Source organism: Mauremys reevesii, linkage group 9 (assembly GCF_016161935.1).
Source record: "Mauremys reevesii isolate NIE-2019 linkage group 9, ASM1616193v1, whole genome shotgun sequence".
Taxonomy (NCBI): Eukaryota; Metazoa; Chordata; order Testudines; family Geoemydidae; genus Mauremys; species Mauremys reevesii.
In genome coordinates, this window is record NC_052631.1 from 65,212,734 (window position 1) to 65,234,596 (window position 21,863).

General features: G+C 51.6%; 1 protein-coding gene across 4 annotated transcripts in view; it reads left to right on the forward strand.

The window, feature by feature from the left end:
• The window catches only part of FRMPD3 (FERM and PDZ domain containing 3), a 140,437-nt gene that overhangs the window by 43,392 nt on the left and 75,182 nt on the right, over positions 1-21,863 (forward strand). For 2 of the 4 annotated variants that reach the window (XM_039487343.1, XM_039487342.1), the window contains exon 1: positions 15,397-15,460. The gene's annotated coding sequence lies outside the window, so the exon portion shown is untranslated. Of the gene's footprint in view, positions 1-1,634; positions 1,657-15,340; positions 15,461-21,863 lie in introns of those variants that run through there. The other 2 variants (XM_039487345.1, XM_039487344.1) reach the window with 2 other exon arrangements.

The following is a 21,863-nucleotide window of genomic DNA, read 5'->3' on the forward strand; positions in this document are numbered from 1 at the left end:
AATAGATATACCACCTGAGCAATGAAAGCTTCATTACTGGGCACTCCTGCAGGGGGCATATAATTAGCTTATGAGGTGTTGCCTATCTCTAAGGCTGCAATTCTGTCATGGTGGTCATGGAAGTCACAGATTTCATGACTTTCCGTGACCTCTGTGACTTTTGCAGCATCTGGTTCTGGCTCAGGCTGCCCAAGCTGGGCAGCCCCTAGACCAATAGCATCAGTTTGGGTGTGTGGGAGGGAGGTAGAGGCGGGGGTTGGAGGGTGTGGGGGGGGGCTTACCTCAGGGTGAGGGGCTTCCCAGCTCCCATGGGCATGACCCTGCAGCTCATAGGCAGAAGAGGGGCCAGGGGGCTCCTTACACTGTCTGTGCCTGCAGGCCCCGCCCCTGCAGCTCCCCTTGGCTGCAGTTTCTGGCCAATGGGAGCTGCGCAGCTGGGGCTTGTGGTGGGAGCAGCGCACAGAGCCCCCTGACCCCTCTGTCGCCTAAGAGGTGCAGGGACACTTGGAGCTGGGTAGGAAGCCCCTGCCAGCCCCGCCAACCCTCCCCCGCCCAGCACCAACAGGAGCCACACACCGCTGCCTGCTCCTCCCCAGAACCAGCGGGGGTCCTGGCCTGCCCCTCCCCAGCACCAGCAGTGTCCCGGGCCACCTCCCCCAGCACCTGCAGCACTCCCAGGCCACCACCCGCAAGCACCCATGACCCCCCAGCTCAAGTTTTAGTTAGGGGTATATAGTAAAAGTCATAGACAGGTCATGGACCGTGAATTTTTGTTTACTGCACATGACCAGTCCATGACTTTTACTAAAAATACCTGTGACTAAAACACATCCTTACCTATCACTGCTTGCCTAGTATGTATTTCCTGTCTATTTCTTTGTCTTGCCTAGTTCACTTGGAGCAGGGGTTGTCTCTTGTTCTTTGATTGTACAGCACCTAGCACGTTATACTCTGATCTTGACTGGGATCCCCAGGCACTATCATAGTACATTTAATAAACAGTTATCCTATTTTGCCCATGTGACACTGAACCCCACATTCTTCATAGAAATATTGTCATGATATGAATATGGCATAACTAATATTTGTTTTATGCAAGGTGGGTCATGTGAGGTATCATTGGAAAGGTTATGATCTACTGAATGTGTTTATCCAATTTGTATGCGTGTATCATTTCTGTATCTGAGATTAGGAATATTGACTATGTAACAATTACAACTATGTGTGTACTTGGGGTAATGCCTAAATCAGCCTCGATGGGCCATTAGGAAGAACAATAAGACTTGGAAGATACTAACCTCCTGCCTTCCTGAGAAGCTTCCAGTGTTGCTGTCTTGACACTACAGGGTCAGGTGATCTGGTCACCTGGTACTAGACACCCATCTTGTGCTTTCAGTGTTTTTCCATTCAAAGGGAGTGGGGGTCAGACTATGAAACAAAAGATTCCCGCCTTATGGAAATTCTATTTAAGGCTGGGAAGTAAGTCAGACTCTTCTCCATTGCCTCCCTGCCCAAGAAGGAAGACTGCTGACAGCACCTGAAGAGAGAAAGAAACTAAGCTGGGGAAAGGCTGAGACAGGGGTCTAGTCTGTAAAGAAAAATAACTGGAACGCTAAGCTGCAGAAACTCTGCAACCTGCCTAAAACAACATTTAGGGTGAGAAATTACATTTTGTAACTTGTTTCTTTAGCTAATGAAGCTTAGGTTGCGTGTTTTGTTTTATTTGTTCAGTAATCTGCTTTGTTCTGTTTCCTATCCCTTATACTCACTTAAAATTTACCTTTTGTAGTTAATAAACTTATTTCTGGTTTATTCCAAAACCCAGTTTGTGCCGTTCATATGTGGGGGTGGAGGCAAAAAGCTGTGCTTATCTCCCTCCACATTGAGGGAGGGGGTGATTTTTATGAGCTTGTGTTGTTGAGTTCTCTATATAGCACAGGACAACATCATTTTGGCTTTATACCCCCAAAGGAGGTGTGCATGTGAGTGCTGGCCATTCCCCTTGCTAAGTCCCCCCACACAGCTGATTTCAGTCAGTGTCTGCAGCTGGGTGTGGCCTTACCTGTGTGTGTGCTGGAGAAGGCCTGAGAGCCTAGCACAGCAAGAACAGGTTGAGGAAACCCAGGGTGATGGAAAAGGCGGGCTCAGTGAGACCCCAGCACATCAGGTGGCACCCCAGGAAGGGGGTTCAACCTGTCACAGCCCCATTAGACTAAGGAACAGCACAGGAAGCATTCAGATTAAAAGGAGATTTTAAGGAACTTGCTTGAAACACTGGCATTGCCAGGCAGAAGACACCATATTCTTTAAAAAACAGCTTTATCTGAACTCAGGTCAAGAACTTTACTGAGTCTCAAAGACTCAAATTAGGTGCCATAAACCGCAGGATTGAAACACGGGATCTAACGTTATTTTTATCACCTCCCAACAGTCCTGTCAAGGCAAGGATCCCATCCAGAACAGCAGGGTTCATTGTAGCTATGTCCCAGCTGATGATGACCATCTCTGGATAGTGGCTAAGCCTGAAAGGTTTCAGAAGGACAGTTTGTCTTTTGCAAAATAGACCTTCTACTCCAGGTGCATGATAAAATTAAACAGCTTTTGCTCCGTGTCTCAGGCCAGCAGTTAGACCAGCAAGTGAGTGGGCATGAGGCACCAAGAATAAAACATTGTGGCCTGATTTTTGTGAGGGGCAGAGCACCTGCAGCTCCCACGAACTTAGAGGCCTTGTGGGGGTTTGGCATCTCTGCAAATCAGGCCGTAGGTGTGTTGATCTGTGTAGCTGGTGCTCATCACTGCAGTAGCTAGGTAGGTGCTAGGGAGTATTCCATATATCCACGTGTACTCCTCTCCCCTACCATTGTACCCTTGCTCCACACAACTTCCTCCATGATGCTGACAAAATCCCTCTCTGGCAAATGTTCGCTGCCAGTAGGTGGTGACACAGTCCCCTTGGGGAAGAACGGGGACAAGCTCACCACCATGGGGTACCGCTGTATGTATGCTCTGTTTGTTTTGGGCCCAACTCAAAGCCCATTGACTTCAATGGCCCTTTCTGCATCCAGGCTGGACCTGCCAGTGAGCTGGAGGGTAGGCAGGGACCAAGAGGAAGGGTCCATGCCCGAGGCAGTGTCTGGCAGCCCCTCCCATCGTCCCAAGAAGGAATCGGCTATAGGGGCTAGGCTACTTCCTGAGTCTACCGCCCTCCCCAGTAGAGGAGATTGAATGGGGATCTGTAAGTACCTACACTGGGAGAAGGCATTTGATACTAGAGGGCTCTTTAATATAGCAGCCAAAGACAGAACAAGATCCAATGGCTGGAAGGTGGAGTCACCAAAGTTCAAACTGGAAATAAGATACCAGGTTTTAACAGTGAGGGGTAATTAACTAGCCACTGGGCCATATTCCCAAGGGAGATGGGAAATTCTCCATTATTTGGAATAGTTAATTCACTCTGGATATGTCTAAAGTATCTGGGTAGCTCAGCCACCACATGTCTAGAGGCAGTAATCACGGGAGGAATTTCCATGGCCTGTGTTGTGCAAGGTGTCAGATTAGATGACCACTTTGATCCTTTATGAGTTTAAAACCTATAAAAGACCATCAGCCTAGCAAATGTGTACTCATAAATCTGAAGTAAAACAGCCAAGATTTGGAAAAACCCAAAGAGAAAGTTGGATTGAATTTTAAGGCTGTTATAAAAGGCTTTGGCGCACCAGGCGAGAGGGACCAGCCTGCCATTTGTGAAGGAATTCAGACAGATTGCACCCTCACAATAATAGAATATAAACGATCTATAACTCTCACTCCCCTTATTTAACAACTCTCTGAAGTTTATATGCAGTAATAAATTCCTTCTCTGCAAATAAGTCTGAGCTGATCAGGTAGTTAAGCATCCCCCTTGGTGTTCATTTCCCAGTTGACTCCCTCCCCATAATTTTTCTGAGCAGGGGAGGGGAGGGAGGAGGAGGCTGGAGAATGGCGGAGAAGAAGCTCAGTATTTTTCCTGTCAGAAAAAGTCTGTACAGTAACATCCTTGAGGACCAGGAATCTTCCCACTCCCTGCGATGAGCTGAACACAAGTCAGGCAACAATAATGGATTAATAATTTGTCTCTTAAAAGGAAAGCCAATCGAAATCAGAACTGTTGAGTCTGAAAGAGATCCTCCAGCCACCTAGCGTGGCTCTGCGTCCATTCCCCGGCATCATGGCAGGACCGATTCAGTGATAGGCATTGCTATGCCATCTGACCGCTAACATCCCATCTCTGACAGCAGCCATACCAGCTACTTCAAAGGAGGGTACAAGAAATGCCATGTGAGTGACTAGGGCCCTGATTCAGCAAAGCACTCAAACCTGTGCTTAAGTACCATTTACTTCAATGCGATAAGCACATGCTTACATGCTTTTCTGAATCTAGGCCTTACGAAATAAGCTGCTCATGGGGGAGGTTGCATCCTACCTCCCACTAATTAGAGGTTGGTTCTGAAGTAGGAGGGTTTCTAGCCCTCTGGGGTTGGGCTTTTTCTTCAGTCCTAACGTAGCAGTGGGCTCTCTCATTAGCAGTAGGAAGGTGTGATCCTGATAAGTGTCCTTGATGACCCTTCCTGCTAGTCCCAGACCAATGTGTCGCTATTGTCAATTATGGTGTTTTGCACCATTCCTGTGTCACACTGCCTCATTTCATGTAAGGTTATTCTAGCCTGGGTATAGCCAATAAATGGCATCCCGCAGCCTCCATTGGCAGTTTGTTCCATTGCCAGAGTTAGTCTTTAATAAACTTTCCCCTGCTGCAGAACCATTACTGCTGTTTCTGACCGTGCTGAAAAGTGAGGATCATGTGTCTCTGCCCTCGTAGATCATCCCCACACAGCTGTAGACACCAGACAGGGAGAGGGGACAGGTTAGTGCCCTATGTATCAGGCTGGGAAGAGTTGGAATCCCAGCTGAGAGTCACAATTTCAGCCCAACCCCTCTTCTTTCTGAGCTAGGTTCACTAAGGTCCAGGCAGTTGAGGTGGACATTTTTCAGGACCTTAACTAAACTTCATTGACCCCTCCTGGGTCCTTCAGGTGATTAAGGTCTGAATACCTAGTGCAGGACTGAATATCGCCAGTCCTGAAAGGAGGAAAACTTTCTCCCACAGGAAGTTTGGAAGCTGCTCATGGGATGGAACGTTCGGGCAAATGGTGGGGGGATGGATTAGTGGGCAGAAAGCAGGTGAGGCAGCTAGCATTACACAATCAGTGGCATGCATTTCACAGGTATATAGGTCTATTTTTAGTTACATCTGAGAGAACCAGGAGCCCGCTGCCCACCAGGACCCCCAGTGCCATCTACCATAGGAGCTCCCTGCCTCTCAGCAGCCTCAGTACACCTCATGAGCCCCCAGCACCGACCCACCCACCTCTCCCCAGTTTCCAACTCAGACTCCCCCCATCCCCAGCTCCACCTTCAAGCGCTCAACTATCCAAGCCACAACTGCCTAGTTTTGTATGGCTCCATGTACTACTTCCGCCACTGCTCAGGATAGATTGTGTTTATGGCCTGGTGAAAATTATGTGCAAATAAGATCATGCATTGATTTGCATAGACTGTCACACGTGGAGCAGCACAAAACTTGGCAGATATGCTCTTTATCTAGCAGCGTGCCAGTTGGCCCCTGGCATCACATAAAGTAGCCTAAAGGAAGCTGCTGTCATGGCCCCAATGGATTGTTGTAACAGCCAGGCTGCATGGAAATCCCAACCGCCCTCCTATGTCACACACTGGGAAGGGAGTGGTGACACTGGCATTGTGCACCAGAGAATTCCCCCCAGGCACCCAATTTAGGGCCATGCCCTGGAGAGGGCATAACATAAAGCAGCCTCTGTGCAGAGAAAACCTGAGCCATAGACTCGTCCCATGTGCTCTTGCCCTTGGAGCTACACAGAAGCTGACAACCCCCTCCCCCAATCTCATCAAAGGCTTCCCACTTCACTCCTGTGTCTTAGACTTGGATACCCTGGAAAGAGCGGGCTCTTCTTTTAGTGTGTTAGCTGGAGGTCTGAGGTAGTGCAGTAACTGAACCAGCCTGGGAGATTCAATCTGAGTGAGGCAGCAGCTGGCCCGGAGCTAGGCGATATGGTGGCAGTCCTAGGGAGATTAAACCCAACTCCCTCCCCTACTCTGTGCAGCATTGGTTCCTGAAGCCTGGTGAGACCAGGCCTAGCTCCCTCATGTCCTCAGACTCTGTGTGCCCCCCAGTTGCAGCTGCTGGCCTTGGGGCACTGTTAGCCTGGATCCTGTGAGTCCCCTCACGGTGACCAAGTGTTTTGTGCTTTGCCTTTTTCCTGAGCCCTCGTTGCTGTAGGTTTAACTTGCCCAGTGCTTCTGGCAGGCTCACCCCCATCCCAAGCCAGGCTGGCCCAAGCACAGTGAGGGAGAGCCCTGGCTGAGCTCACATGTGCCTCAGACCAGCATGGCTCAAAATATGGCCAGAGCGGCAGTATGTGTGAGTGAGGCTACTATGGAGGTCCTGGCTTTAATGTGGCAAGAAAGATAGGAGGGTCCTTCTGCTCAGAAACAGTCTCTGCCTAACACTTCCTACCCCAGCTGTCCTTCATGCTGCTCGGTCAAGCCACGCCCAGCTCCAGGATGGGATGTCTCTGGGCTTTATAGGAAAATGCTGTTCTCCCAGCAGCCTCAGCCTTTGTATATCCAATAGCGGGCGCTTACTCAGGCGCCCAGTCTGTTGTCATCCCACACCAGCTCCATGTGACTCCTTTCATCCAGCACCCAACAACCATAGTCAGTAATCTGCCTCCCCTGGGATATCACCAGTGGTACAGCAACTCTGGAATGGGCTCTCTTGCTAGCAGCTCGTCGGCTATTCCTTCCCAAACCATAATAAATACAAAATGGGAGTCTAACTCCTTTTCTGACCAAGAGTCTGGAGCTGTCACATGATGTCTCAGATCCATGCGACTCATGTTTCCAGGTATGATTATCCATTACCTTGCCTAGCACCCTCTCCAAGGGCAATAATATAATAATAATAATAATGTCTTTGGGACTGTCCAACCCCTCCCTAGCGACAGACCTGTCTGTGACAAGGGCTTCCTTCCTGAGACCATCCACATTAGCTTAATGACCCCATGGAAATCAATGGGATGGTTTTGGGGGCTGATCATAGTCTGGCCCTGTGCAACTGCCCTAGGAGTTCAAGACGGAGTTAGATTCACCCCTATCACTGCCTGACCTTCCTGGATCACCAGTGCAGCATGGTGAAAAAAGCAGGAGCTGCTTGGCCAGAATTTCCACCCATCCTCCATGCAAGCGGGTGGGGACTGGGGAGGACTCTGGAAGGGCCTTGACTCCACCCCAATGCACCAGCCTGTGTAGCTGAGCCAACGAAGAATAGCGGAGTAATGAGCTGTTACTGGTCAGTGCAGTTAGCAGCTTACAACCATCCAGGAGCAAAGGAGGTGTGGAGAACTGTGATTCTGAGATACAGTTCCACCCAGATACGCACCAGCCCTTACGCAGCGGTGAGAGGGCTAAAAGCAAATGATCTCATTAGCTCTTCATTTGTAGCTGATTGGAGCAGACAGCAAAGTAACTGATTCCTTGTATGTATTTGCTGAACAGTAACATGAATCAAGGGTAGAGATATTTACGCTAAAGTTCCCCTTAACTGCAGTGACAAGGGTAAGGCCAACCTAATGTTGGGTCAGCACAGCTCTGAAGTCAATGGTGCTAACCCTGGTTAGCTGAGGATGTGGCACGCGGTGTTTATTTCACATAAAGCCAAAAAGCCACGTTGATGCAACACGAAGGTTGCACAGGTTAAAAATCACAGAAGTCAGGAAATGCCAAAGCTGAGAGGTTCAGCAGCAGCCTTAACTGAACGACAGCACAAGGCCAGTATGCTTTATGGAATACATTAAACGCAGAGCACACACTATGCAGCTAAAATGTCAAGCGAATAAGCAAGGAAAGTGGATGCAAAGTGGTGCAAAATTATATTGCTTCTTATCTTTGATAATCCTCTTACGTATTGCTTCTCTTTTATCCAGTGTGTTGTCTTTTGAAGGTACTGATTCAGCCCCCCATGACTAGTATCTGAAGCCCGGATCTCAAAGGTATGTAGGGCCCTAACTCCCAGGCGTGTTAGGCACTTGTGTACCTGAGAGGGTGTGGGCCTGTGCGAGGTAGGGCAATGTTGTATTTCCAGTTTGACAGGCAGATCGCTGAGGCAGTGAAAGGCAAAGTGTGAGATTCACAAAGGGGACCTAGGCACTGCAACCTTGAGGCCAGCTTTTGGTACCCTACAACCTCATGGAATCCACAGCCTCGAGCTGGGACTCACAGTATGTGGGGACAGGGGAGAGGTCTCTAACTGGGATCCACAGAAGCCAAATGTGGAATGGGGAGCTGCCTACACTAGCCAATAGGAAATGCTGGGGGGTGGGGGGTGTTAAGTCAGGGGAGGGCCCTAGCCACTGTCTTTGAACATCTCCTGCTGAAGTCGTTCCATTCTATACAAATGACTAAATCACTGGGACGGGGCCTCCCACACCCTAACCACTGGACTAGAGGGTCATTCTCACTCTTTGGGCCAATGAATATTCAGCAACTTATGCAAAGTGGGACAGCTTCACTAGGGCAGATTGAGACCCCCCTCCCTACAATATCCCATAGCCAGGAGGCTAGGGCACCTCCTGAGGGGGTGGGGCCAAGGGTTCAAATCCCTGGTCTGAATCAGGCAGGAGGGTGGGGTTGAACCCCCATCTCCTGCCTGAGTGAGTGCTCTACCCACTGAGCTAAAGGTTGGGACGGGGCGACGACAACTCTGGCTGCGTCTGTGCAGGGCCTGGTGTGTGGGGAGGTGGGGGAGTTTCCACTAGGCTGGGCCCAGCAGGCAAGACAGGCGCTGAGGCTGTGCACATGCTTGCTGGCAGATTTTTTTTTATGCCTAGGAGACACTATTGGCAGAAACTTGGGTGCCTAGAAGGTTAGGTGGCAGCTGAAGAGGGGGTTCCGAGGATCAGAATTTTGGACGTAGGCACCTAACGCGGCAGTTAGAGAGAGATCCACAAAGGGATGTAGGCACCTACGCCACTTGCCTGACGTCACAGAGGAAGTTTGTGGCAGTTGGGAGGTGGTGGAGAAAGTGCCTTTAAAACAGTGCCTAAAAATCCGACACCAAAGTGTTTGAGTGAGCCCTTGTCAGGTCCTGCTGAAAATTCCCAGCTCTAGTAGAACATATTTATGGTATTTGTCCTGCAACAGGAACAGCAAAAGAGTCAATCTCCCGCTTTGGTTGCTCCTAAGTCCGGACTCAGGGTAAAGCCATGATTGAGCCTGTAATGAGCTACCCATTTAACCAAGGAAATGGGAGTAGAGAGTGCTCCACATGAGCAGCTTGGCTGTGTTAATTTACCTCCTTTCCTGCCTTTGTGTGATTTTTTTTTAAAATATTCGATTCATGGAGTTCTTTCCATTTAACTTCATATGTTTTAAAGGGCAGGAGGGGAGAATTGCCCATGCTTAATAACTGGTACATTTCAGATCATCTCTGAAGTTCATACCTGGTTCAGTGGATGGAGTGTGGAGGGTTGGGTTCCCCTTTACTGCTGCTCTTGGCCTCGGGATAGTTGACTGCTAGGCTGCTCTAACAGGGTAGCAGCACATCTGTTTGCACGGATGGCTGCAGAACAGATGTGTAATTAAAGCTTGGGAATTTGCAGTTTTGCAGAATGCAGAAAGACTTGCCCAGCCCCTAAAGTTGCCTTGTTTGTGATTCAGCTTCTGTGACTTTTGCTCTGTCCCTGCTGTTACAGCAGGGGCATTTGGGGATAGTTTTGCCAGGTGTGTAACTCGATAAGCTACTTAACATCTCCCTCCCGCAAATGATTCCAGCAGGAGCAGCAGTTCCTCCCCCTTCTCCTAGCACCCTGAATGAAAGGACCAGACCCCCCACTCCACTCCAGCACACACTGACTGTTGCGGGTGGTTCACCACCCCAGGCGAGGCAGGGAAGTTGCCAGAGTTGGCTCTGGTTTTCAGAGGGGGTTCACTGATCTCCATCTCCATCACTGGGAAGTGTCTGTCCTCAGCCATGCTGCCCTCTGACTGAGCAGGAAATACAGCTCAGCGTTTGAATGGGGGGCTCGGGAATGTGATGGAGGGGGATATGAAAGGCCCCTGTATGTCTCATGCACCCAGATAAGGAGCTGTGTTTCTTGGGTCTCCGCCGACTGTCATGGTTGTGACCTCCTGTTGGAGTGGTGACTCTTTGGGGGTGGGGAGCGGAAGGCAGTAGAGGCTAGCTGGAGTGCTCTAAGGGATGGCCGTGCCCAACACATCCGCTTTGAAATCTCCACACACCCGGGGCCGACTTGGCTCTGTGCCAGCCGAGGCAGGGACACGGAGTGCGGGGCAATTTACCGTGTGCATGTCTCTGGGCTGAGACCTCCGTCTCGATCCACTCTGCAGCAGTGGTTACGATTCCAGATGCTTCTTGCGAGAGGAGTGATTTGGTCCCTTGTCCCTGGCCACCTCCTCACCCCACTGCTGTGTCAGGTGCTGTTAGCATGTTGTCTGCCTGGCTGTAGCCCTCCTGTCCTTAAGGTGCCTGTTGCAAGGATTGCTGGGTCTGGAGGCCAATTTTGCTTACAGTAGGGTAATTCTGTTGCCTGGAGTGGAGCTGTTGTGGATTTACACCGGTGTTCCTGAGATGAGACTCTAGGACCTGGCGGCTTGTAATGCTGAACCACTGTGTGAGCTTCCACAAGTCACTCATAGAATCATAGGATTGGAAGGGACCTCAGAAGGTCACTTAGTCCAACCCCCTGTTCAAAGCAGGACCAATCCCCAGACAGATTTTTACCCCAGTTCCCTAAATGGCCCCCTCAAGGATTGAACTCACAACCCTGGGTTTAGCAGGCCAATGCTCAAACCACTGAGCTATCCCACCCACTCATCTGTGTTTCAGTGAAGGAGGATTATCACTTTCCCCACCTGGCCTGGGAGGGAGGGGGGCGTAATTCATTAGCATCTGTAAAGAGCATGGGGATTTTGTGGTGCAGGGCTGGGGGTATTGTGCTAGCTGGGAAGCACTTTTGGATCCTCTGGGATGGAAGGCACTGGAAGACTGTGAAGTTTTATCGCAGATCTGGCGATGTGGAAGAGTCTTGCAATTACAGAGCACTTTTCCTTTTGCGACACCCTGCTGGGGAAGGGACATGTGGATTCTGCCTTGCGCTATCAGCTTTGTTCATTTTTAGGACATGTAAAATACAGCCAAGGCTTATTCTAGGCACTGTCCATGGCAGCAGGCACAGAAATGCCACGCCCTTCTCCATTCGAGCCCGTGTGATGGATCTGGTAATGTTCAGAATCAGGGATGGCATGAGGCAAGGCGGTTGTTTCTTGCTTGGCATTCCGTATATAGCAGGAGGATCTGACCTTGCTCTCTCTCATGTTCCTATACCAGCTATGGACTGGCTACAGAGCTTGCTTATACACACCAGCTGTGTTCATCGTAAGATCCTTTAATGCTCTGCCAGTATGAATGGGTTGATTTTTAAATCAAAGCAATTTAAATCACAAGTTTAAACCATGATTTAAATCAGCAAGCAGGAAGCCTTGATTTAAATAATTTATTTTAATCCTGTTTTGCATTGTTTACTTAATTATTTTCCTAAAGAATGGTTGATTCTGATTAGCTGGTGACCATTAAAACATGTTGTTTGCAACTAAAAATAGTCTTTACCCTAAATATGGTGCTGCTTTTTGCTAGCCAAGAGGAAACACTGTATTTATACATGATTATTTAAGCAATTATATAGCTTACCTTCATTTAGATTCTTAATTTTTGAATTTTTTTATGTTAGAAAATGGTGAATGATGCATTTCTCATTTACTAGATGATTCAGTTTTTACTTGGGATTTGTGTCAAGCTCTGTTTGGATGGAAATTCAAAGTCAATTAAAAATACACCAAAAATAGCATCTTAAGGTAGTTTTATTCAATTAAAAATATTAAGTGCTGGATACATAAGAGGGAAGAAAAGTTTATCAAAACATGTTTTTGTTTTCCATTTAAAACTAACTGATTTATTAAACAAAGGAAGTAATAGCTGTAGTGAATTAATTGAATAGATTGTTTCTGGTGACCCTGTCCTTCAGGATTTTAGAACTAGTAGATCTCTTCCTTTCACAACTACTTGTTTGTAGATTGGAAAAGAACAACAAGCTTTCCTGCTTTTTTAATTCAGAGTTGGTTTGAAAGAACTAGTCATTCATCTGAACTAGTTGAATAAACTGAAATTAAGAAAATATTTTCTCTGCACCCGCAGAAGAGGATACTGTTCTCCAAAGCTGGTTTAGCACTTAAAAAAGCTCTAATTCCAGGGACATACCCAGTGACTTCCCCCAGTTCAGTGGTCTGGCTTACTTTAAAACGTAGCAGCAAGAATGTATTAGTTAATAGTATTTTTTGTAATTAATTTAAATGATTTTAATATGTTATAATAAGTTTAGGCTTTAACAGAGGTTGCCATATTTTGAAATTTAATTTTAAAGAGGTTTATTATTAAAAAAAACCCTTATGTTTAATTTAATTTTTAACTCATGGGGTTTTTGTCCTCCTGATAGAAGAGGTTTGGGGCAAATCTGGTGGTTACTGGGCAGGAACTGCTGATGTTTCCAGCTTTCCCAGCCATGCCCAAGGCTGCATTCCACGGTGCCTTCAGGCTCAAAACTTTGCATGCTCTGCTGTTGGACCCTGGGCACTGCAACTTCTGGCATCTTCGGGCTGCTGCAGAGATCAGAGCTGCAGCTGCTTCAGCCGTTCTTTGCACAGAGCTTCAGATCCTGGGCTGCCCTGGTTAGTGCAAGAGCAAAACTACAGCCATCGCAGCGGCTCCCTTCCCAATGCTGTAGGCCCCAGGGTCACAAGCAGGATGTGGGTCTGCTGCTGGTCTCTACGGCTTTCAGCTGTCCCAGACCCAGAGCAGCAGCTCTTTGCCATGCTGACCTCTGTGAAGTTGGTCTGGTGGTAGCAGAGCAGCAGTGCAGGGTCACTGCTGACATATTCACGAGCAGGGAGGATGGTTTTTTTCAGTAATATTTCACGTGGCCAAGGACTGCAGCCTGGTGGTTTGGAGCAGTGATCCATACATGCTGGACAAACCTCGATCCGTCTGAGGTACCCAGCCACCCCGATCCTGCAGTGTTTCTTCCTGGCGCGTCCCCCTTCAGATCTGGGCTCTGGAGACTGGGATAATGTGTGAGGAGGTGACAGCCTGCCCTAAATCTCTCACCCTCCCCACACCCGGCCAGAGAGAAGGGTGCTGGTTGTAGAGCACATCATCAAGCTGGTTACAAATATTTACCCAGTGGCAGTGCCACACTGAAGCCAGCTAAGAGCCCCCCGCGGTGTGAGCTTCCCAATGGCAGTGCCCTGTCAGAGCCGGCTACAGCCTTCCCCACGGTGTGAGCTTCCCCATGGCAGTGCCCTGACAGAGCTGGCTACAGGGCCGCTCACGGTGTGAGCTTCCCGAGGGCAGTGCCCTGACAGAGCCGGCTACGGGCCCCCCCACGGTGTGAGCTTCCCCATGGCAGTGCCCTGACAGAGCCGGCTACGGGGCCCCCCTCGGTGTGAGCTTCCCCATGGCAGTGCCCTGACAGAGCCGGCTACGGGCCCCCCCTCAGTGTGAGCTTCCCCATGGCAGTGCCCTGACAGAGCCGGCTACGGGCCCCCCCGCGGTGTGAGCTTCCCAATGGCAGTGCCCTGTCAGAGCCGGCTACAGCCTTCCCCGCGGTGTGAGCTTCCCCATGGCAGTGCCCTGACAGAGCTCGCTACGGGGCCGCTCACGGTGTGAGCTTCCCGAGGGCAGTGCCCTGGCAGAGCCGGCTTCGGGCCCCCCCTCGGTGTGAGCTTCCCCATGGCAGTGCCCTGACAGAGCCGGCTACGGGCCCCCCCTCGGTGTGAGCTTCCCCATGGCAGTGCCCTTGCAGAGCCGGCTACGGGCCCCCCCGCGGTGTGAGCTTCCCCATGGCAGAGCCCTGAGAGAGCCGGCTACGGGCCCCCCCTCGGTGTGAGCTTCCCCATGGCAGTGCCCTGGCAGAGCCGGCTACGGGCCCCCCCACGGTGTGAGCTTCCCCATGGCAGTGCCCTGACAGAGCCGGCTACGGGCCCCCCCTCGGTGTGAGCTTCCCCATGGCAGAGCCCTGAGAGAGCCGGCTACGGGGCCCCCCGCGGTGTGAGCTTCCCCATGGCAGTGCCCTGACAGAGCCGGCTACGGGCCCCCCCTCGGTGTGAGCTTCCCCATGGCAGAGCCCTGAGAGAGCCGGCTACGGGGCCCCCCGCGGTGTGAGCTTCCCCATGGCAGTGCCCCACTGAAACCGGCTTGACAGTGCCCTTTCCAAGCAGTGTTAGCCGCCTCACAGTTACAGCAGTTCCTGTCATGCAGTGTGACCTTCCCCCAGCAATGGTCTCTCCCCCTTCCAGCCGCTCCTTTTCCACTGTTGTGATTGGAGATGCTGCTTTAAGCAGGCCAGTACCTCCCCCCATAAGCCTCTGCTCATGTCTTCATGGTCAGTCTGGCCCCATAGCCCCACAGAGGAAGGGCCTTCCTCACCTCTCACTGCATAAAGATCTCCTGAGTGGAATGCTGCTGCCAGCGCCTGCTCCAGGGCATTGTGCCTCAAGATGGTACAGTGCTGGCAGCAGCACTGCAAGTCTCTGCCTGCCTTGGCCTGGAGGGACCCCATAGGGGGTGCCAGGGCAGGTCAGTCTCCACGACCCTTTCGCTCGTTGGCCTTTGTGCTGCTGCCCCCCTGCCCACGAGGAGCTGCGCTGAGACCTACCAACTCAGTTCACGTTGCCGTCGAACAGACATGGCTTTCGGTACATGCCCCCCCAGGCTGAATTCAAACCTTCAGCCCAGAGGTGAAAGCCTCTGACTGAGCCATTCCAGCCCCCCATCAGCCCTGGCTTTTAATGCCCCCCCTTGTTAGAATAAACCCAAACCCACCCCCCATTGGGGAAATAGAGCAATAGAAACCAGTTGAAGGGGACACCTGCTCCCCCAGCCTACAGTGTGAGTCCTGGGGTCTAGCTGCCGGCCCCACCTAGAAGCTGGTGAGCTGCAGGTCACTGCTCCTTGGTGGGTATAATGTACTAGCTCCTGGTGTCGGCTTCCTGATTTGAGAAAGAGCGAGAGGCGGCTGTGTTTACCAGCTCGCTCCCTGCCGTGGTTCTGGGGCTGAGCCAGCCGGCTTCTTTAAGATTCTGGTCACAGCAGGTGCTGAATTTCTAAGGCTGAGGTGATCTTTCTCTTTCTACACAGACGCCGTGGTCCGTCCGTGCTGGGCAAAGAGAGAGGGGACAGGGGAAGAGGTCAAATATCCCGCCAGCCGCCTCGGCCAGAGGGAGCAGACAGTGAGTATCATGCACCACGAAGCAGCTCGTAAGTAGACAAGACTCTCTTGGCTTTTATTGTATTTGGCTTTGTTTTGGGAATATTTCCATCTCTGCTGAGCCCAGGGGAGAGGCTGGGGCTGGCGGAGACGTGGCAGCAGGGTTCAGTCCCCACTGTGCTCAGTGATGGCTAGAATGTTGCAGCGAGATGCCGTGTGTCCCTTCTCCACTGTGTGTGTGTCTGTCGCACAGGCAGATCAGTGGCTGCGCTCGATCTCCTTTAAAGCATCACTAGTCCCTGTTCATTAGAATCAAATTTATTAGAGTCACAGAGGGTGGGGAGAGAGAGGGAAAAACTAAATCAAGTCCTTAATGAAATGGTCTGCCAGGCAGGCTGTCGGCCACTTAACCTGTCAGCAAAACAGAGACTCCAAAATGCTGAAGGGGGAAAAGGAGCAGAGGGAATCAACTGCCGATTTCGCCTCCTGCTCGTTGCAAGAAGAGTGCTGGGAGGAGGGCGTGGGCTGTTTGTCTTTCTGAGGCTTGGTATTGTCTGTACCCCCTCCCCCAAGGCACCCAGCTTTGCCCCACTCGAGACCTCCCTGTTTGAATCAAGGATGGGATTTCATTCCCCATGCCCAGTCAGTCCCGGGCTTCCCTTCATGGCTCCATCAGGAGACCCCCCCACTCTGTTCCAGAGGCAGGGGGAATTCAGGCTGTCAAAGTGTCCCCTCCAGGCCTTTCCCACTCTCCAAGGGTGAGAGGAATTTGGGCTGAGGGACTGTTCAGTCCAAGGATTCCCCAGCCAGCTCCATGGTAATCCATCCCCCTGCTTTCTGTTTGTGTATGGAACGGAAGGGTAAGCCTTTTAGGCATAACGGCAGCTCTAAGGATTTCACTCTGATCCGGTGCTTCTGTACATCTAACTGTGGAGAACAAAAAACCTGAAACCTCTCCAAATCTGAGAAGAAATGCAGGGAGCTTCCAGTATTGACAGGAAAACATTGACTGGAAGGATTTGAAAATCAGGCAAGCCCCCTTCTTCGAGAGCCATTCAGACAGGTTTCATTGGATACAGAGAGATCCCCTGTACCCGCGCACACCCATGGGGTTAAGTCCATATGCCCACCCCTTGCACACATTGCCCAGGGCTCTTACAAATATATCCAAGCATCCTGTAGTCATGCACATGAGCACATTGCATGGAGCCTTTGATATGCTTCTGCATAGAGACACTGGGCCCTAGAATACGGTCATGCGCAGGGTCCTTGGATACATGTATGCATGAGAGTGTCCCTGCCCCACACAGACAGTTCTCTAGCATGTGAACATACAACCCTATGTGTTGTTATAACACACACGCACCAATGGACAGGCTGATCTAACACACATAGATACAAACATCTGTTCAGGGGCAGAGCACTGGATTGGAACTCTGGAGACCTGAGGTCTATTCCCAGCTCTGCCACTGAGCTGATGGGTGACCTTAGACAAGTTCCTGCCCCTCTCCGTGCCTTGGTTTCCCCTCCCACCTTTTCTCTGTGTCTGTCTGGAGTGCAAACTCTTCAGGGCAAGAGCTGTCTCTTCCTATGTGCATATGCATAGTGTCTGGCCCAGTGGGACACTGATCTCAGGTGAGGGTATCTAGGTGCTCCTGTAATCCCAGTAGTAGTAATGCAGTCAGGCTTGCAGTCTCCTGGGGCAGACATACCCATGCTTGGGCATGTGATCACCAGCACGGCCACCCAGAGCTGTGAGCATTGCAGACTTGCCCGTGATGTTGGCCCCAAGCAGGAGATGATGTTTCACTGAGATGTGATGCTGCTCACAGGGTTATTAAGATGCTGCTAGCTCTCTCTGGCCATCGCTTCCTCTCCGTGGACCTGCTACTCTGGTTGAAGCAGGTTCATTAGCGTTATAATGTGAGATGCTGGCTGGCAAAGAGAAGTAGTAAAGTATGACCAAGAACTAGGAAAGGGAGAGAACTAGGCTCTGGCTAGCTTGGCGAACCGGCATGGGGATGAGCTTACTGAGATGAATGCAGGCAGTGACTGAAGGTCATTCGCATTTGCTGTCCATCTGGTGCTTTATGTATGATGAGTTTGGCGGATCTCAGTCAAGTCCTCAGGGAGACACTTGGCCCCATCACAAACACCTTCAGCACAGTGGGCACGGACTGGCTTCCTTGTCAGTCTCACAGAATGGCCAGTGACTGAGTAGGCCCTGGAGACTGAGCTCCCTTCTCAGCCCTGAAGGGGGCACATTGTCATAAGCGTGGGGGGAATGCTTGTCCTGCGGCTAGGGTGACCAGACAGCAAGTGTGAAAGATCGGGACGGGAGTGGGGGGTAATGGGAGCCTATATAAGAAAAAGACCCAAAAATCGGGACTGTCCCTATAAAATCGGGACATCTGGTCACCCTACCTGCGGCTGCAGCTGGGCGGGAGATTAAAAAGAGCAGCAGTCGCTCCCTACTGGCTGCCTCTCTGCTGCAGGCAGCTGGCTCCCGCTGCAATGGCCACCAGAGATGTGCTCACTACAGCAGAGCAAGGGTGGTTAGAGAGCTGGGAGCCAGCTGCCTGTAGCCGTTGCCTGCCACACAGTCCTGGTCCATCAGCAGGGATGGACAGCACATTGCTGGGATGGATTCCAGTGTGTAGCCAAACCAGGGCTGCTGGCAGGTATTGCCTTTACCACCGCTAGAGTCGCTAAAGAAGGGAACCTGCCATTACATGAGATGAGCATTCCTGTGGTGACGGCTACACGTGCCAGAGCAAAGAATCACAGAGCCTGTGGCTGGGTAGCAATCAGTCCACCAGCCTACTCTCCAAAAACAGAGCCCCTCCCACCTCCCCTTAATGGACACCACTACCCTGGAGCCATAAGGCAATTTCCAGTCCTAAGTGACATTATAATTAAACTGCCACTAGAGGGCATTTCACACTGCGGCTTAGTTTGTCAAGTATTTACTACTGTGGGTGCCTGCCTGAGAGGCTGTGGCCCCTGTGCCTGGTGAATGGATCTGGGGGCTGGGTTGCCCATCAAAATGACAGGTTATTTTTGTGCCTGTTACTTCATTTGTTATGTTCCTGCTGTACTTGCTCTTGGTTAAAGCTCTGTTCCTCCGGGAACCATGCAGCACTTTGGAACGGGGGCTGGCTTCTTGCTGTGCGGACAGCCCTAGGAGCTAGATTTCCCAAAGAGCTCAGTCCCCAGCATGCACAGCGCTTGAGACTCTTGCCACTTACGGCAGTGGAGGTCCTCTGCGCTGCCCAGATTGTGGAGGAATAGGGACCAGTCTTCTGGAGACAGGAGCAGGTCCCTCTAGATCAGCTGATTTATGGTATCCCCTCCCTTGCTGGACCTCTGTCTATCCCATGCTCACAGCATGGGCTCTCCTGGCGATAGCCCTATGCACTCCTGGTGCATCTCTCAGCCAAGGACCTCAGTGACCTGGAAAGGTCAGCCTTGCCTCCAGCATCCCATGTGGTCTTATTCCCAGTTTGCAGGAAGCAGAGAGAAGCAGTGACCTCCCCATAGTCACACACTGAGTCAGCGGCTGAGCTGGGGACTAGCCCGGTGCCTTAGCCGCAAGCCCCTCACTGCAGATGGAAGCTAAGGTTCAGCCAGGTTAGGTAACGTCTTCTGAGCTAGCTGAGGAGCTGAGACCTGATCCCAGTCTCTTGGTGCTCTGAGCAGTACAGGCTCCACCCCTACACATGCTCTTAGAGCAAGTGGGCTTGACCCACATCGTCCTTGCTTGGTGAACAAGGGGGTTGTGCTCAGTGCGAGCGTGAGCAGAGGCTGCCTGTGAGTGCAGGCTTCAGTAGTAGCTGTAACCCCACTCTGAGCCACAGCGACTCCCGCACCCTTATTGCAGGGTAATGAAAGGGAGGAGCAGTCTGAGGGAAGATGGACTTAAACCCGCTCTCCACCATGCTGAGGCCCTGGGCTCCTCTCTGTGGCCACTCTTTGTGCTGTAGTAGCCCCTCGAAGTCCCATTGTGCACTTAATGAGACACAGTCCCTGCTACAAACCGCTTCTGATCTAAATGGAGGGAGGGGGCAGCGGAAGTACGAAGTACGACCATGGCCGATAAGTAACCCATGTCTCGCGCCTTCCATGCCAGTGTCAGAGCCACCGGGCTGCACTGCCCCTCTGCTTCTGCTCTGAGGCAGGAGTAACTGGAGGGTCCTAGCAGTGCTCTCATCAGTGCAGGATCAAGCTCCCCAGGCTCCCAGTCCGGCTCAGCACTTGTGGTTTTTACTCATACGTACAGCTCTGTGCACCTGTGAGGTGGAGGAGCCAGCCCGACTGGATCAGTGATGTGGCAGGTATTAAGTGCCTAGTAGATTGTTAAGGGGTGGCAGAATGTGGCAGAAGAAACCTGACCTCTGGGGACTGACGGCCTGGCCCACCATGGGGTGTCGCTGCCTGGACTCATGCATGGCTCCTTCTGAGAGCTGCAGTGATGCCATCATACCTGTCCTGAGCAAACTGCACCCTCCAACCATTTTCTTGCTCACATCATTAGCTGAGATATCCATTTCATTTAAAAAACTGCAGGCTGAGCAGCAGGTGCTGAATTCATTGCCGGGAGCCAGGCTGCCTCTTCTGCTTCATTATTTACAGCTGCGTTTGGCTGCCTTGCTAACTTCTCCGCTACCTCTGACTTCTGGCTGTGCTGGGGAACACTGCTTGCCTTCTGCTAGCTCCGGCACTAAAAGCCTGGAACACGTCTGCCTTTTCATGGCTGCCATCTGGCGCCTGACCCGGCACGCAGTGATGCCAGCAGCATAGCTGACTTCGGCAGGGAGCTCAGCTTGACCCTTCCTGTGCTGGTGGTCGAAGCGTGTGCCACCAGCAGCAGTTAGATACACCCTCAGGCTGAAGGGCTGCAGGGGTGCTGTTCTAGTGAGGCAGGGTGGGGGCTCTGATGGTAGTGCAGGCACAAGGGGGTAATATTACAGTCCGGGGTTGAGTGGCAGCCTCCCAGCATGCCCTCCTGGAGCTGCTGTCGCCACACGATGGAGTATTTGGATATGGCTGGCACCCAGAAATTGACCGAACGTCTGGGGGCCAAGACTAACTGGAGAGGACAGTGAGAGTCACAGAGCTCGGAGGCTCCCTGAATTCAGTGCTGCCCTTTCACACAGGCCTAGGCAGAGCCGGCTAAAAGGGTGGACAAAATCAGTGGCTTCATTCCCAGCTGGAGGCTCCTGGCTCACTGAGTGCTCCCTGGAGCTGGGGGGCATGCAGCTCTCAGTGAGCTGAGTAGCCGTGGTGGGGGTGAGGAGGGATGAACAGCTGGGAGTGCCGGTTCATGGAGGGGAAATCCAAAGGCCAGACCTGAATGCAGGCTGTGCTATGGAGTGTGAAGCTGAGAGCGAAGTGTTTCTGGCCACCCAAGAAGCCGGGCATGCAGGATAACTGACCATCCTGAAGTGTTTTATTGATTGTATCTTTCTTCCTGACACCCCTAATAAATCCCGACTAGTGCAGCGGATGCTGGTGCTAATGAAAGCCTCACCAGCCAGCCCTCTACCCCCTGCGTCATGGCTATTTTAGCTGCACACAGGTTTCAGCTCTCCCATTCCAGCCCCACCGTCTGACCCCTTCCCAGCCCTTTGCATGGGGACTGCCCCTGCTGATGCTTCCATATGCAGCTCAAGTTGAGGCAGGAACCTGGAACGCAGGTCAATCTGGCTTTCTGTTTAAAGACTCAAGCGGCCTCCTGTTTTTTACCCTCCTCCTCCCGCTCTGTTGCAGGAAGACAGTGTGGGCTGGTGACGTGAGCACAGGTTGGGGAGGGAGACAGGCCTCTTCCTGGGTTCTAACCCTGGCACTGGGACAAGGTGTCTCTCTGGGGCGCCGATGGCCTACCTGTGAAATGGGGACACTAGTTCGTAGCTGGGGTCATGCGAGGGGTGATTACGTAATGTGTGGAAGGTGCTGCAAAGAGATACTGTGTGTTCACGTCATATTAGAGCAGTGGGTCTCTGTGTTCTCCATTCTGGGGCCCTCCTGGAACCCTCTCCTTCCATTGAGCAATCTGGGAAGGGCTTGGGTAGTCCCACCCCCTGACACATCAGCTGAGAACCCAGCTCTAGGCTTCTCCTCTTGCTCCAGCTGTTAACTGATGTGCCTGGATCCCGCAGGCTGCCCTTGCTGTTCCTTGGAACGCTGACTTCTGCGCCAATCCATCTCCCCGCTGGCCTAGGGGTAGATGATTCTTTGCACCCAGGCCAGACTGTGGGCATCTTACACATTGTGCAGCCCTCCAGGCAGAGCTGGTGAGCTCCTTGTGCCTCATTGAGTCTGTGGGAGCAACTCCCAGAGTGATCTGGCTCCACTGGGTGAGGTGATCTGCTGCCATTTCTCTTGGCAGCAGGTGGGGAGGAAGAGGGTGGATTCCATATTCTCATGAGGGCAACCATCCTGCCTCACCTCAGC